Genomic DNA, 21,198 nt, shown 5'->3' with positions numbered 1-21,198 from the left:
ACTGACACCCAGTAACACAGACACACACTGACACCCAGTAACACAGACACACACTTACACCAAGTAACACAGACATACACTGACACCAAGTAACAAAGACATATACTGATACCCAGTAACACAGACACACACTTACACCAAGTTAGACAGACATACACTTGCACCAAGTAAGAAAGACATACACTTACACCAAGTAACACAGACATACACTGACACCAAGTAACAAAGACATACAATTACACCAAGTAACAAAGACACACACTTACACCAAGTAACATAGATATACACTGGCACCAAGTAACAAAGACATGCACTTACACCCAGTAACACAGACAAACACGGACACCAAGTCACAAAGACACTCAATGACACCCAGTAACAAAGACATACACTGACACCAAGTCACAAAAGCATACACTGATACACAGACACACACTTACACCAAGTGACACAGACATACACTGACACCAAGGAACAAAGACATACACTGATTCCCAGTTTCACAGACACACACTGACACCAAGTAACAAAGACATACACTGACACCAAGTCACAAAGACACACACTGACACCCAGTAACAAAGACATACACTGACACCAAGTCACAAAGACATACACTGATACCAAGTAACAAAGACATACACTGATACAAAGTAACAAAGACATACACTGACCCCCAGTAACACAGAAACACACTGACCCCCAGTAACACAGACATACACTGACACCCAGTAACAAAGACATACACTGACACCAAGTCACAAAGACATACACTGATGCACAGACACACACTAATACCAAGAAACACAGACATACACTGACACCAAGTAACACAGACATACACTGACACCAAGTCACAAAGACACACACTGACACCCAGGAACACAGACACACATTGAAACCCAGCAACAAAGACATACACTGAGAGCAAGTCACAAAGACATACACTGATACCCAGTAACACAGATACACACTGACACCCAGTAACAAAGACGGACACGGATACCAAGTCACAATGACATACACTGAAACCCAGTAACACAGACACACACTGACACCCAGTAACAAAGACATACACTGATACCAAGTCATAAAGACATACACTGATACCCAGTAACACAGACACACACTTACACCAAGTAACAAAGACATACCCTGACAGCAAGTCACAAAGTCATACACTGATACCCAGTAACACAGACACACACTTACACCAAGTAACACAGACATACACTGACACCAAGTAACAAAGACATGCACTGATACCCAGTAACACAGACACACACTTACACCAAGTAACCAAGACAAACACTGATACCCAGTAACACAGACACACACTTACACCAAGTAACAAAGACATACACTGACACCCAGTAACACAGACACACAAGGGCACCAAGTAACAAAGACACACACTTACACCAAGTAACACAGACACACACTGAAACCCAGTAACACAGACACGCACTTACACCAAGTAACACAGACATACACTGACACCAAGTATTTTGACATACACTTACACCAAGTAACAAAGACATACACTGACACCAAGTAACAAAGACACACACTTACACGAAGTAACAAAGACATACACTTACACCAAGTAACACAGACATACACTGATGCCCAGGAACACAGACACACACTTACACCAAGTAACACAGACACAAACTGACACCCAGGAACACAGACACACACTTACACCAAGTAACACAGACATACACTGACACCAAGTAACAAAGGCACACACTTACAGCAAGTAACACAGACAAAAACTGACACCCAGTAACACAGACACACACTGACACCCAGTAACACAGACACACACTTACACCAAGTAATACAGACATACACTGACACCAAGTAACAAAGACATGTACTGATACCCAGTAACACAGACACACACTTACACCAGGTTATACAGACATACACTTGCACAAAGTAACAAAGACATACACTGGCATCAAGTAACAAAGACATGCACTGACACCCAGTAACACAGACACACACGGACACCAAGTAACAAAGACACACAATTACACCAAGTAACACAGACACAAACTGACACCCAGGAACACAGACACACACTTACACCAAGTAACACAGACATACACTGACACCAAGTAACAAAGACACACACTTACACCAAGTAACACAGACAAAAACTGACACCCAGTAACACAGACACACACTGACACCCAGTAACACAGACACACACTTACACCAAGTAACACAGACATACACTGACACCAAGTAACAAAGACATGTACTGATACCCAGTAACACAGACACACACTTACACCAAGTAACCAAGACAAACACTGATACCCAGTAACACAGACACACACTTACACCAAGTAACAAAGACATACACTGACACCCAGTAACACAGACACACAAGGACACCAAGTAACAAAGACACACACTTACACCAAGTAACACAGACACACACTGAAACCCAGTAACACAGACACGCACTTACACCAAGTAACACAGACATACACTGACACCAAGTATTTTGACATACACTTACACCAAGTAACAAAGACATACACTGACACCAAGTAACAAAGACACACACTTACACGAAGTAACAAAGACATACACTTACACCAAGTAACACAGACATACACTGATACCCAGTAACACAGACACACACTTACACCAAGTAACACAGACATACACTGATGCCCAGGAACACAGACACACACTTACACCAAGTAACACAGACACAAACTGACACCCAGGAACACAGACACACACTTACACCAAGTAACACAGACATACACTGACACCAAGTAACAAAGGCACACACTTACAGCAAGTAACACAGACAAAAACTGACACCCAGTAACACAGACACACACTGACACCCAGTAACACAGACACACACTTACACCAAGTAATACAGACATACACTGACACCAAGTAACAAAGACATGTACTGATACCCAGTAACACAGACACACACTTACACCAGGTTATACAGACATACACTTGCACAAAGTAACAAAGACATACACTTACACCAAGTAACAAAGACATACACTGGCATCTAGTAACAAAGACATGCACTGACACCCAGTAACACAGACACACACGGACACCAAGTAACAAAGACACACAATTACACCAAGTAACACAGACACAAACTGACACCCAGGAACACAGACACACACTTACACCAAGTAACACAGACATACACTGACACCAAGTAACAAAGACACACACTTACACCAAGTAACACAGACAAAAACTGACACCCAGTAACACAGACACACACTGACACCCAGTAACACAGACACACACTTACACCAAGTAACACAGACATACACTGACACCAAGTAACAAAGACATGTACTGATACCCAGTAACACAGACACACACTTACACCAAGTTAGACAGACATACACTTGCACCAAGTAAGAAAGACATACACTTACACCAAGTAACACAGACATACACTGACACCAAGTAACAAAGACATACAATTACACCAAGTAACAAAGACACACACTTACACCAAGTAACATAGATATACACTGGCACCAAGTACCAAAGACATGCACTTACACCCAGTAACACAGACAAACACGGACACCAAGTCACAAAGACACTCAATGACACCCAGTAACAAAGACATACACTGACACCAAGTCACAAAGGCATACACTGTTACACAGACACACACTTACACCAAGTGACACAGACATACACTGACACCAAGGAACAAAGACATACACTGATTCCTAGTTTCACAGACACACACTGACACCAAGTAACAAAGACATACACTGACACCAAGTCACAAAGACACACACTGACACCCAGTAACAAAGACATACACTGACACCAAGTCACAAAGACATACACTGATACCAAGTAACAAAGACATACACTGATACAAAGTAACAAAGACATACACTGACCCCCAGTAACACAGAAACACACTGACCCCCAGTAACACAGACATACACTGACACCCAGTAACAAAGACATACACTGACACCAAGTCACAAAGACATACTCTGATGCACAGACACACACTTATACCAAGAAACACAGACATACACTGACACCAAGTAACACAGACATACACTGACACCAAGTCACAAAGACACACACTGACACCCAGGAACACAGACACACATTGAAACCCAGCAACAAAGACATACACTGAGAGCAAGTCACAAAGACATACCCTGATACCCAGTAACACAGATACACACTGACACCCAGTAACAAAGACGGACACTGATACCAAGTCACAATGACATACACTGAAACCCAGTAACACAGACACACACTGACACCCAGTAACAAAGACATACACTGATACCAAGTCATAAAGACATACACTGATACCCAGTAACACAGACACACACTTACACCAAGTAACAAAGACATACCCTGACAGCAAGTCACAAAGTCATACACTGATACCCAGTAACACAGACACACACTTACACCAAGTAACACAGACATACACTGACACCAAGTAACAAAGACATGCACTGATACCCAGTAACACAGACACACACTTACACCAAGTAACCAAGACAAACACTGATACCCAGTAACACAGACACACACTTACACCAAGTAACAAAGACATACACTGACACCCAGTAACACAGACACACAAGGACACCAAGTAACAAAGACACACACTTACACCAAGTAACACAGACACACACTGAAACCCAGTAACACAGACACGCACTTACACCAAGTAACACAGACATACACTGACACCAAGTATTTTGACATACACTTACACCAAGTAACAAAGACATACACTGACACCAAGTAACAAAGACACACACTTACACGAAGTAACAAAGACATACACTTACACCAAGTAACACAGACATACACTGATACCCAGTAACACAGACACACACTTACACCAAGTAACACAGACATACACTGATGCCCAGGAACACAGACACACACTTACACCAAGTAACACAGACACAAACTGACACCCAGGAACACAGACACACACTTACACCAAGTAACACAGACATACACTGACACCAAGTAACAAAGGCACACACTTACAGCAAGTAACACAGACATAAACTGACACCCAGTAACACAGACACACACTGACACCCAGTAACACAGACACACACTTACACCAAGTAATACAGACATACACTGACACCAAGTAACAAAGACATGTACTGATACCCAGTAACACAGACACACACTTACACCAGGTTATACAGACATACACTTGCACAAAGTAACAAAGACATACACTTACACCAAGTAACACAGACATACACTGACACCAAGTAACAAAGACACACAATTACACCAAGTAACAAAGACACACACTTACACCAAGTAACACAGATATACACTGGCACCAAGTAACAAAGACATGCACTTACACCTAGTAACACAGACACACACGGACACCAAGTCACAAAGACACACACTGACACCCAGTAACAAAGGCATACACTGACACCAAGTCACAAAGGCATACACTGATACCCAGTTTCATAGGCACACACTTACACCAAGTAACAAAGACATACACTGACACCAAGTCACAAAGACACACACTAACACCCAGTAACAAAGACATACACTGACACAAAGTCACAAAGACATACACTGATACCCAGTAACACAGAAAAACACTGACACCCAGTAACAAAGACATACACTGACACCAAGTAACAAAGACATACACTGATACCCAGTAACAGAGACACACTCTTACACCAAGTAACAAAGAAAGACACTGATACCCAGTAACACAGACACACACTTACACCAAGTTAGACAGACATACACTTGCACCAAGTAAGAAAGACATACACTTACACCAAGTAACACAGACATACACTGACACAAAGTAATAAAGACATACAATTACACCAAGTAACAAAGACACACACTTACACCAAGTAACATAGATATACACTGGCACCAAGTAACAAAGACATGCACTTACACCCAGTAACACAGACAAACACGGACACCAAGTCACAAAGACTCTCAATGACACCCAGTAACAAAGACATACACTGACACCAAGTCACAAAGGCATACACTGATACACAGACACACACTTACACCAAGTGACACAGACATACACTGACACCAAGGAACAAAGACATACACTGATTCCCAGTTTCACAGACACACACTGACACCAAGTAACAAAGACATACACTGACACCAAGTCACAAAGACACACACTGACACCCAGTAACAAAGACATACACTGACACCAAGTCACAAAGACATACACTGATACCAAGTAACAAAGACATACACTGATACAAAGTAACAAAGACATACACTGACCCCCAGTAACACAGAAACACACTGACCCCCAGTAACACAGACATACACTGACACCCAGTAACAAAGACATACACTGACACTAAGTCACAAAGACATACACTGATGCACAGACACACACTTATACCAAGAAACACAGACATACACTGACACCAAGTAACACAGACATACACTGACACCAAGTCACAAAGACACACACTGACACCCAGGAACACAGACACACATTGAAACCCAGCAACAAAGTCATACACTGAGAGCAAGTCACAAAGACATACACTGATACCCAGTAACACAGATACACACTGACACCCAGTAACAAAGAGGGACACTGATACCAAGTCACAATGACACACACTGAAACCCAGTAACACAGACACACACTGACACCCAGTAACAAAGACATACACTGATACCAAGTCATAAAGACATACACTGATACCCAGTAACACAGACACACACTTACACCAAGTAACAAAGACATACCCTGACAGCAAGTCACAAAGTCATACACTGATACCCAGTAACACAGACACACACTTACACCAAGTAACACAGACATACACTGACACCAAGTAACAAAGACATGCACTGATACCCAGTAACACAGACACACACTTACACCAAGTAACCAAGACAAACACTGATACCCAGTAACACAGACACACACTTACACCAAGTAACAAAGACATACACTGACTCCCAGTAACACAGACACACAAGGACACCAAGTAACAAAGACACACACTTACAACAAGTAACACAGACACACACTGAAACCCAGTAACACAGACACGCACTTACACCAAGTAACACAGACATACACTGACACCAAGTATTTTGACATACACTTACACCAAGTAACAAAGACATACACTGACACCAAGTAACAAAGACACACACTGACACGAAGTAACAAAGACATACACTTACACCAAGTAACACAGACATACACTGATACCCAGTAACACAGACACACACTTACACCAAGTAACACAGACATACACTGATGCCCAGGAACACAGACACACACTTACACCAAGTAACACAGACACAAACTGACACCCAGGAACACAGACACACACTTACACCAAGTAACACAGAGATACACTGACACCAAGTAACAAAGGCACACACTTACACCAAGTAACACAGACAAAAACTGACACCCAGTAACACAGACACACACTGACACCCAGTAACACAGACATACACTGATGCCCAGGAACACAGACACACACTTACACCAAGTAACACAGACACAAACTGACACCCAGGAACACAGACACACACTTACACCAAGTAATACAGACATACACTGACACCAAGTAACAAAGACATGTACTGATACCCAGTAACATAGACACACACTTACACCAGGTTATACAGACATGCACTTGCACAAAGTAACAAAGACATACACTTACACCAAGTAACACAGACATACACTGACACTAAGTAACAAAGACATACAATTACACCAAGTAACAAAGACACACACTTACACCAAGTAACACAGATATACACTGGCACCAAGTAACAAAGACATGCACTTACACCTAGTAACACAGACACACACGGACACCAAGTCACAAAGACACACACTGACACCCAGTAACAAAGGCATACACTGACACCAAGTCACAAAGGCATACACTGATACCCAGTTTCATAGACACACACTTACACAAAGTAACAAAGACATACACTGACACCAAGTCACAAAGACACACACTGACACCCAGTAACAAAGACATACACTGACACAAAGTCACAAAGACATACACTGATACCCAGTAACACAGAAAAACACTGACACCCAGTAACAAATACATACACTGACACCAAGTAACAAAGACATACACTGATACCCAGTAACAGAGACACACTCTTACACCAAGTAACAAAGAAAGACACTGATACCCAGTAACACAGACACACACTTACACCAAGTAACAAACACATACACTGACACCGAGTAACAAAGACATACACTGACACCCAGTAACACAGACACACACGGACACCAAGTAACAAAGACACACACTTACACCAAGTAACACAGACATGCACTGACACCCAGTAACACAGACACACAATGCACCAAGTAACACAGACATACACTGACACCAAGTAACAAAGACATGTACTGATACCCAGTAACACAGACACACACTTACACCAAGTTAGACAGACATACACGTGCACCAAGTAACAAAGACATACACTTACACCAAGTAACACAGACATACACTGACACCAAGTAACAAAGACACATACTTACAACAAGTAACACAGATATACACTGGCAGCAAGTAACAAAGACATGCACTTACACCCAGTAACACAGACACACACGGACACCAAATCACAAAGACACACACTGACACCCAGTAACAAAGACATACACTGACACCAAGTCACAAAGACATACACTGATACCCTGTAACACAGACACACACTTACACCAAGTAACACAGAAAGACACTGATACCCAGTAACACAGACACACACTTACACCAAGTAACAAAGACATACACTGACACCCATTAAGAAAGACATACACTGACACCCAGTAACACAGACACACATGGACACCAAGTAACAAAGACACACACTTACACCAAGTAACACAGACACACACTGACACCCAGTAACACAGACACACACTTACACCAAGTAACACAGACATACACTGACACCAAGTAACAAACACATAAACTGATACCCAGTAACACAGAGTCACACTTACACTAAGTAACACAGACATACACTGATGCCCAGGAACACAGACACACACTTACACCAAGTAACACAGACACACGCTTACACCAAGTAACAAAGACCTACACTTACACCAAGTATCACAGACATACACTGACACCAAGTAACAAAGATATACAATTACACCAAGTAACAAAGACACACACTTACACCAAGTAACACAGATATACACTGGCACCAAGTAACAAAGACATGCACTGACACCCAGTAACACAGACACACACCGACACCAAGTAACAAAGACACACACTTACACCAAGTAACACAGACACAAACTGACACCCTGGAACACAGACAGACACTTACACCAAGTAACACAGACATACACTGACACCAAGTAACAAAGACACACACTTACACCAAGTAACACAGACAAAAACTGACACCCAGTAACACAGACACACACTGACACCCTGTAGCACAGACACACACTGACACCCAGTAACACAGACATACACTGATGCCCAGGAACACAGACACACACTTACACCAGGTAACGCAGACACAAACTGACACCCAGGAACACAGACACACACTTACACCAAGTAATACAGACATACACTGACACCAAGTAACAAAGACATGTACTGATACCCAGTAACATAGACACACACTTACACCAGGTTATACAGACATGCACTTGCACAAAGTAACAAAGACATACACTTACACCAAGTAACACAGACATACACTGACACTAAGTAACAAAGACATACAATTACACCAAGTAACAAAGACACACACTTACACCAAGTAACACAGATATACACTGGCACCAAGTAACAAAGACATGCACTTACACCTAGGAACACAGACACACACGGACACCAAGTCACAAAGACACACACTGACACCCAGTAACAAAGGCATACACTGACACCAAGTCACAAAGGCATACACTGATACCCAGTTTCATAGACACACACTTACACCAAGTAACAAAGACATACACTGACACCAAGTCACAAAGACACACACTGACACCCAGTAACAAAGACATACACTGACACAAAGTCACAAAGACATACACTGATACCCAGTAACACAGAAAAACACTGACACCCAGTAACAAATACATACACTGACACCAAGTAGCAAAGACATACACTGATACCCAGTAACAGAGACACACTCTTACACCAAGTAACAAAGAAAGACACTGATACCCAGTAACACAGACACACACTTACACCAAGTAACAAACACATACACTGACACCGAGTAACAAAGACATACACTGACACCCAGTAACACAGACACACGGACACCAAGTAACAAAGACACACACTTACACCAAGTAACACAGACATACACTGACACCCAGTAACACAGACACACAATGCACCAAGTAACACAGACATACACTGACACCAAGTAACAAAGACATGTACTGATACCCAGTAACACAGACACACACTTACACCAAGTTAGACAGACATACACGTGCACCAAGTAACAAAGACATACACTTACACCAAGTAACACAGACATACACTGACACCAAGTAACAAAGACACACACTTACACCAAGTAACACAGATATACACTGGCAGCAAGTAACAAAGACATGCACTTACACCCAGTAACACAGACACACACGGACACCAAATCACAAAGACACACACTGACACCCAGTAACAAAGACATACACTGACACCAAGTAACACAGACATACACTGACACCAAGTATTTTGACATACACTTACACCAAGTAACAAAGACATACACTGACACCAAGTAACAAAGACACACACTTACACGAAGTAACAAAGACATACACTTACACCAAGTAACACAGATATACACTGATACCCAGTAACACAGACACACACTTACACCAAGTAACACAGACATACACTGATGCCCAGGAACACAGACACACACTTACACCAAGTAACACAGACACAAACTGACACCCAGGAACACAGACACACACTTACACCAAGTAACACAGACATACACTGACACCAAGTAACAAAGGCACACACTTACAGCAAGTAACACAGACAAAAACTGACACCCAGTAACACAGACACACACTGACACCCAGTAACACAGACACACACTTACACCAAGTAATACAGACATACACTGACACCAAGTAACAAAGACATGTACTGATACCCAGTAACACAGACACACGCTTACACCAGGTTATACAGACATACACTTGCACAAAGTAACACAGACACACACTTACACCAAGTAACAAAGACATACACTGGCATCAAGTAACAAAGACATGCACTGACACCCAGTAACACAGACACACACGGACACCAAGTAACAAAGACACACAATTACACCAAGTAACACAGACACAAACTGACACCAAGTAACAAAGACACACACTTACACCAAGTAACAAAGACAAAAACTGACACCCAGTAACACAGACACACACTGACACCCAGTAACACAGACACACACTTACACCAAGTAACACAGACATACAATGACACCAAGTAACAAAGACATGCACTGACACCAAGTAACACAGACATACACTGACACCAAGTAACAAAGACTTGTACTGATACCCAGTAACACAGACACACACTTACACCAGGTTATACAGACATACACTTGCACAAAGTAACAAAGACATACACTTACACCAAGTAACACAGACATACACTGACACCAAGTAACAAAGACACACAATTACACCAAGTAACAAAGACACACACTTACACCAAGTAACACAGATATACACTGGCACCAAGTAACAAAGACATGCACTTACACCTAGTAACATAGACACACACGGACACCAAGTCACAAAGACACACACTGACACCCAGTAACAAAGGCATACACTGACACCAAGTCACAAAGGCATACACTGATACCCAGTTTCATAGGCACACACTTACACCAAGTAACAAAGACATACACTGACACCAAGTCACAAAGACACACACTAACACCCAGTAACAAAGACATACACTGACACAAAGTCACAAAGACATACACTGATACCCAGTAACACAGAAAAACACTGACACCCAGTAACAAAGACATACACTGACACCAAGTAACAAAGACATACACTGATACCCAGTAACAGAGACACACTCTTACACCAAGTAACAAAGAAAGACACTGATACCCAGTAACACAGACACACACTTACACCAAGTTAGACAGACATACACTTGCACCAAGTAAGAAAGACATACACTTACACCAAGTAACACAGACATACACTGACACAAAGTAATAAAGACATACAATTACACCAAGTAACAAAGACACACACTTACACCAAGTAACATAGATATACACTGGCACCAAGTAACAAAGACATGCACTTACACCCAGTAACACAGACAAACACGGACACCAAGTCACAAAGACACTCAATGACACCCAGTAACAAAGACATACACTGACACCAAGTCACAAAGGCATACACTGATACACACTTGCACCAAGTGACACAGACATACACTGACACCAAGGAACAAAGACATACACTGATTCCCAGTTTCACAGACACACACTGACACCAAGTAACAAAGACATACACTGACACCAAGTCACAAAGACACACACTGACACCCAGTAACAAAGACATACACTGACACCAAGTCACAAAGACATACACTGATACCAAGTAACAAAGACATACACTGATACAAAGTAACAAAGACATACACTGACCCCCAGTAACACAGAAACACACTGACCCCCAGTAACACAGACATACACTGACACCCAGTAACAAAGACATACACTGACACCAAGTCACAAAGACATACACTGATGCACAGACACACACTTATACCAAGAAACACAGACATACACTGACACCAAGTAACACAGACATACACTGACACCAAGTCACAAAGACACACACTGACACCCAGGAACACAGACACACATTGAAACCCAGCAACAAAGTCATACACTGAGAGCAAGTCACAAAGACATACACTGATACCCAGTAACACAGATACACACTGACACCCAGTAACAAAGAGGGACACTGATACCAAGTCACAATGACACACACTGAAACCCAGTAACACAGACACACACTGACACCCAGTAACAAAGACATACACTGATACCAAGTCATAAAGACATACACTGATACCCAGTAACACAGACACACACTTACACCAAGTAACAAAGACATACCCTGACAGCAAGTCACAAAGTCATACACTGATACCCAGTAACGCAGACACACACTTACACCAAGTAACACAGACATACACTGACACCAAGTAACAAAGACATGCACTGATACCCAGTAACACAGACACACACTTACACCAAGTAACCAAGACAAACACTGATACCCAGTAACACAGACACACACTTACACCAAGTAACAAAGACATACACTGACACCCAGTAACACAGACACACAAGGACACCAAGTAACAAAGACACACACTTACACCAAGTAACACAGACACACACTGAAACCCAGTAACACAGACACGCACTTACACCAAGTAACACAGACATACACTGACACCAAGTATTTTGACATACACTTACACCAAGTAACAAAGACATACACTGACACCAAGTAACAAAGACACACACTGACACGAAGTAACAAAGACATACACTTACACCAAGTAACACAGACATACACTGATACCCAGTAACACAGACACACACTTACACCAAGTAACACAGACATACACTGATGCCCAGGAACACAGACACACACTTACACCAAGTAACACAGACACAAACTGACACCCAGGAACACAGACACACACTTACACCAAGTAACACAGAGATACACTGACACCAAGTAACAAAGGCACACACTTACACCAAGTAACACAGACAAAAACTGACACCCAGTAACACAGACACACACTGACACCCAGTAACACAGACATACACTGATGCCCAGGAACACAGACACACACTTACACCAAGTAACACAGACACAAACTGACACCCAGGAACACAGACACACACTTACACCAAGTAATACAGACATACACTGACACCAAGTAACAAAGACATGTACTGATACCCAGTAACATAGACACACACTTACACCAGGTTATACAGACATGCACTTGCACAAAGTAACAAAGACATACACTTACACCAAGTAACACAGACATACACTGACACTAAGTAACAAAGACATACAATTACACCAAGTAACAAAGACACACACTTACACCAAGTAACACAGATATACACTGGCACCAAGTAACAAAGACATGCACTTACACCTAGTAACACAGACACACACGGACACCAAGTCACAAAGACACACACTGACACCCAGTAACAAAGGCATACACTGACACCAAGTCACAAAGGCATACACTGATACCCAGTTTCATAGACACACACTTACACAAAGTAACAAAGACATACACTGACACCAAGTCACAAAGACACACACTGACACCCAGTAACAAAGACATACACTGACAAAAAGTCACAAAGACATACACTGATACCCAGTAACACAGAAAAACACTGACACCCAGTAACAAATACATACACTGACACCAAGTAACAAAGACATACACTGATACCCAGTAACAGAGACACACTCTTACACCAAGTAACAAAGAAAGACACTGATACCCAGTAACACAGACACACACTTACACCAAGTAACAAACACATACACTGACACCGAGTAACAAAGACATACACTGACACCCAGTAACACAGACACACACGGACACCAAGTAACAAAGACACACACTTACACCAAGTAACACAGACATGCACTGACACCCAGTAACACAGACACACAATGCACCAAGTAACACAGACATACACTGACACCAAGTAACAAAGACATGTACTGATACCCAGTAACACAGACACACACTTACACCAAGTTAGACAGACATACACGTGCACCAAGTAACAAAGACATACACTTACACCAAGTAACACAGACATACACTGACACCAAGTAACAAAGACACATACTTACAACAAGTAACACAGATATACACTGGCAGCAAGTAACAAAGACATGCACTTACACCCAGTAACACAGACACACACGGACACCAAATCACAAAGACACACACTGACACCCAGTAACAAAGACATACACTGACACCAAGTCACAAAGACATACACTGATACCCTGTAACACAGACACACACTTACACCAAGTAACACAGAAAGACACTGATACCCAGTAACACAGACACACACTTACACCAAGTAACAAAGACATACACTGACACCCATTAAGAAAGACATACACTGACACCCAGTAACACAGACACACATGGACACCAAGTAACAAAGACACACACTTACACCAAGTAACACAGACACACACTGACACCCAGTAACACAGACACACACTTACACCAAGTAACACAGACATACACTGACACCAAGTAACAAACACATAAACTGATACCCAGTAACACAGAGACACACTTACACTAAGTAACACAGACATACACTGATGCCCAGGAACACAGACACACACTTACACCAAGTAACACAGACACACGCTTACACCAAGTAACAAAGACCTACACTTACACCAAGTAACACAGACATGCACTGACACCAAGTAACAAAGATATACAATTACACCAAGTAACAAAGACACACACTTACACCAAGTAACACAGATATACACTGGCACCAAGTAACAAAGACATGCACTGACACCCAGTAACACAGACACACACCGACACCAAGTAACAAAGACACACTTACACCAAGTAACACAGACACAAACTGACACCCTGGAACACAGACACACACTTACACCAAGTAACACAGACATACACTGACACCAAGTAACAAAGACACACACTTACACCAAGTAACACAGACAAAAACTGACACCCAGTAACACAGACACACACTGACACCCTGTAGCACAGACACACACTGACACCCAGTAACACAGACATACACTGATGCCCAGGAACACAGACACACACTTACACCAGGTAACACAGACACAAACTGACACCCAGGAACACAGACACACACTTACACCAAGTAATACAGACATACACTGACACCAAGTAACAAAGACATGTACTGATACCCAGTAACATAGACACACACTTACACCAGGTTATACAGACATGCACTTGCACAAAGTAACAAAGACATATACTTACACCAAGTAACACAGACATACACTGACACTAAGTAACAAAGACATACAATTACACCAAGTAACAAAGACACACACTTACACCAAGTAACACAGATATACACTGGCACCAAGTAACAAAGACATGCACTTACACCTAGGAACACAGACACACACGGACACCAAGTCACAAAGACACACACTGACACCCAGTAACAAAGGCATACACTGACACCAAGTCACAAAGGCATACACTGATACCCAGTTTCATAGACACACACTTACACCAAGTAACAAAGACATACACTGACACCAAGTCACAAAGACACACACTGACACCCAGTAACAAAGACATACACTGACACAAAGTCACAAAGACATACACTGATACCCAGTAACACAGAAAAACACTGACACCCAGTAACAAATACATACACTGACACCAAGTAACAAAGACATACACTGATACCCAGTAACAGAGACACACTCTTACACCAAGTAACAAAGAAAGACACTGATACCCAGTAACACAGACACACACTTACACCAAGTAACAAACACATACACTGACACCGAGTATCAAAGACATACACTGACACCCAGTAACACAGACACACACGGACACCAAGTAACAAAGACACACACTTACACCAAGTAACACAGACATGCACTGACACCCAGTAACACAGACACACAATGCACCAAGTAACACAGACATACACTGACACCAAGTAACAAAGACATGTACTGATACCCAGTAACACAGACACACACTTACACCAAGTTAGACAGACATACACGTGCACCAAGTAACAAAGACATACACTTACACCAAGTAACACAGACATACACTGACACCAAGTAACAAAGACACATACTTACAACAAGTAACACAGATATACACTGGCAGCAAGTAACAAAGACATGCACTTACACCCAGTAACACAGACACACACGGACACCAAATCACAAAGACACACACTGACACCCAGTAACAAAGACATACACTGACACCAAGTCACAAAGACATACACTGATACCCTGTAACACAGACACACACTTACACCAAGTAACACAGAAAGACACTGATACCCAGTAACACAGACACACACTTACACCAAGTAACAAAGACATACACTGACACCCATTAAGAAAGACATACACTGACACCCAGTAACACAGACACACATGGACACCAAGTAACAAAGACACACACTTACACCAAGTAACACAGACACACACTGACACCCAGTAACACAGACACACACTTACACCAAGTAACACAGACATACACTGACACCAAGTAACAAACACATAAACTGATACCCAGTAACACAGAGACACACTTACACTAAGTAACACAGACATACACTGATGCCCAGGAACACAGACACACACTTACACCAAGTAACACAGACACACGCTTACACCAAGTAACAAAGACCTACACTTACACCAAGTAACACAGACATGCACTGACACCAAGTAACAAAGATATACAATTACACCAAGTAACAAAGACACACACTTACACCAAGTAACACAGATATACACTGGCACCAAGTAACAAAGACATGCACTGACACCCAGTAACACAGACACACACCGACACCAAGTAACAAAGACACACTTACACCAAGTAACACAGACACAAACTGACACCCTGGAACACAGACACACACTTACACCAAGTAACACAGACATACACTGACACCAAGTAACAAAGACACACACTTACACCAAGTAACACAGACAAAAACTGACACCCAGTAACACAGACACACACTGACACCCTGTAGCACAGACACACACTGACACCCAGTAACACAGACATACACTGATGCCCAGGAACACAGACACACACTTACACCAGGTAACACAGACACAAACTGACACCCAGGAACACAGACACACACTTACACCAAGTAATACAGACATACACTGACACCAAGTAACAAAGACATGTACTGATACCCAGTAACATAGACACACACTTACACCAGGTTATACAGACATGCACTTGCACAAAGTAACAAAGACATACACTTACACCAAGTAACACAGACATACACTGACACTAAGTAACAAAGACATACAATTACACCAAGTAACAAAGACACACACTTACACCAAGTAACACAGATATACACTGGCACCAAGTAACAAAGACATGCACTTACACCTAGGAACACAGACACACACGGACACCAAGTCACAAAGACACACACTGACACCCAGTAACAAAGGCATACACTGACACCAAGTCACAAAGGCATACACTGATACCCAGTTTCATAGACACACACTTACACCAAGTAACAAAGACATACACTGACACCAAGTCACAAAGACACACACTGACACCCAGTAACAAAGACATACACTGACACAAAGTCACAAAGACATACACTGATACCCAGTAACACAGAAAAACACTGACACCCAGTAACAAATACATACACTGACACCAAGTAACAAAGACATACACTGATACCCAGTAACAGAGACACACTCTTACACCAAGTAACAAAGAAAGACACTGATACCCAGTAACACAGACACACACTTACACCAAGTAACAAACACATACACTGACACCGAGTAACAAAGACATACACTGACACCCAGTAACACAGACACACGGACACCAAGTAACAAAGACACACACTTACACCAAGTAACACAGACATACACTGACACCCAGTAACACAGACACACAATGCACCAAGTAACACAGACATACACTGACACCAAGTAACAAAGACATGTACTGATACCCAGTAACACAGACACACACTTACACCAAGTTAGACAGACATACACGTGCACCAAGTAACAAAGACATACACTTACACCAAGTAACACAGACATACACTGACACCAAGTAACAAAGACACACACTTACACCAAGTAACACAGATATACACTGGCAGCAAGTAACAAAGACATGCACTTACACCCAGTAACACAGACACACACGGACACCAAATCACAAAGACACACACTGACACCCAGTAACAAAGACATACACTGACACCAAGTCACAAAGACATACACTGATACCCTGTAACACAGACACACACTTACACCCAGTAACACAGACAGACACTGATACCCAGTAACACAGACACACACTTACACCAAGTAACAAAGACATACACTGACACCCATTAAGAAAGACATACACTGACACCCAGTAACACAGACACACATGGACACCAAGTAACAAAGACACACACTTACACCAAGTAACACAGACACACACTGACACCCAGTAACACAGACACACACTTACACCAAGTAACACAGACATACACTGACACCAAGTAACAAACACATAAACTGATACCCAGTAACACAGAGACACACTTACACCAAGTAACACAGACATACACTGATGCCCAGGAACACAGACACACACTTACACCAAGTAACACAGACACACGCTTACACCAAGTAACACAGACCTACACTTACACCAAGTAACACAGACATACACTGACACCAAGTAACAAAGATATACAATTACACCAAGTAACAAAGACACACACTTACACCAAGTAACACAGATATACACTGGCACCAAGTAACAAAGACATGCACTGACACCCAGTAACACAGACACACACCGACACCAAGTAACAAAGACACACACTTACACCAAGTAACACAGACACAAACTGACACCGAGGAACACAGACACACACTACACCAAGTAACACAGACATACACTGACACCAAGTAACAAAGACACACACTTACACCAAGTAACACAGACAAAAACTGACACCCAGTAACACAGACACACACTGACACCCTGTAGCACAGACACACACTTACACCAAGTAACACAGACATACACTGACACCAAGTAACAAAGACATATACTGATACACATTAACAAAGACACACTCTTACACCAAGTAACAAAGAAAGACACTGTTAACCAGTAACACAGACACACACTTACACCAAGTAACAAAGACATACACTGGCATCAAGTAACAAAGACATGCACTGATACCCAGTAACACAGACACACACTTACACCAAGTTATACAGACATACACTTGCACAAAGTAACAAAGACACACACTTACACGAAGTAACAAAGACATACACTTACACCAAGTAACACAGACATACACTGATACCCAGTAACACAGACACACACTTACACCAAGTAACACAGACATACACTGATGCCCAGGAACACAGACACACACTTACACCAAGTAACACAGACACAAACTGACACCCAGGAACACAGACACACACTTACACCAAGTAACACAGACATACACTGACACCAAGTAACAAAGGCACACACTTACACCAAGTAACACAGACAAAAACTGACACCCAGTAACACAGACACACACTGACACCCAGTAACACAGACACACACTTACACCAAGTAATACAGACATACACTGACACCAAGTATCAAAGACATGTACTGATACCCAGTAACACAGACACACACTTACACCAGGTTATACAGACATACACTTGCACAAAGTAACAAAGACATACACTTACACCAAGTAACACAGACATACACTGACACCAAGTAACAAAGACATACAATTACACCAAGTAACAAAGACACACACTTACACCAAGTAACACAGATATACACTGGCACCAAGTAACAAAGACATGCACTTCCACCCAGTAACACAGACACACACGGACACCAAGTCACAAAGACACACACTGACACCCAGTAACAAAGACATACACTGACACCAAGTCAAAAAGGCATACACTGATACCCAGTTTCATAGACACACACTTACACCAAGTAACAAAGACATACACTGACACCAAGTCACAAAGACACACACTGACACCCAGTAACAAAGACATACACTGACACCAAGTCACAAAGACATACACTGATACCCAGTAACACAGAAAAACACTGACACCCAGTAACAAAGACATACACTGACACCAAGTAACAAAGACATACACTGATACCCAGTAACAGAGAC

This window comes from Heterodontus francisci, unplaced genomic scaffold (genome assembly GCF_036365525.1).
Source record: "Heterodontus francisci isolate sHetFra1 unplaced genomic scaffold, sHetFra1.hap1 HAP1_SCAFFOLD_74, whole genome shotgun sequence".
In the NCBI taxonomy this organism is placed as follows: domain Eukaryota; kingdom Metazoa; phylum Chordata; class Chondrichthyes; order Heterodontiformes; family Heterodontidae; genus Heterodontus; species Heterodontus francisci.
Note: the sequence above shows the minus strand (reverse complement) of the source record.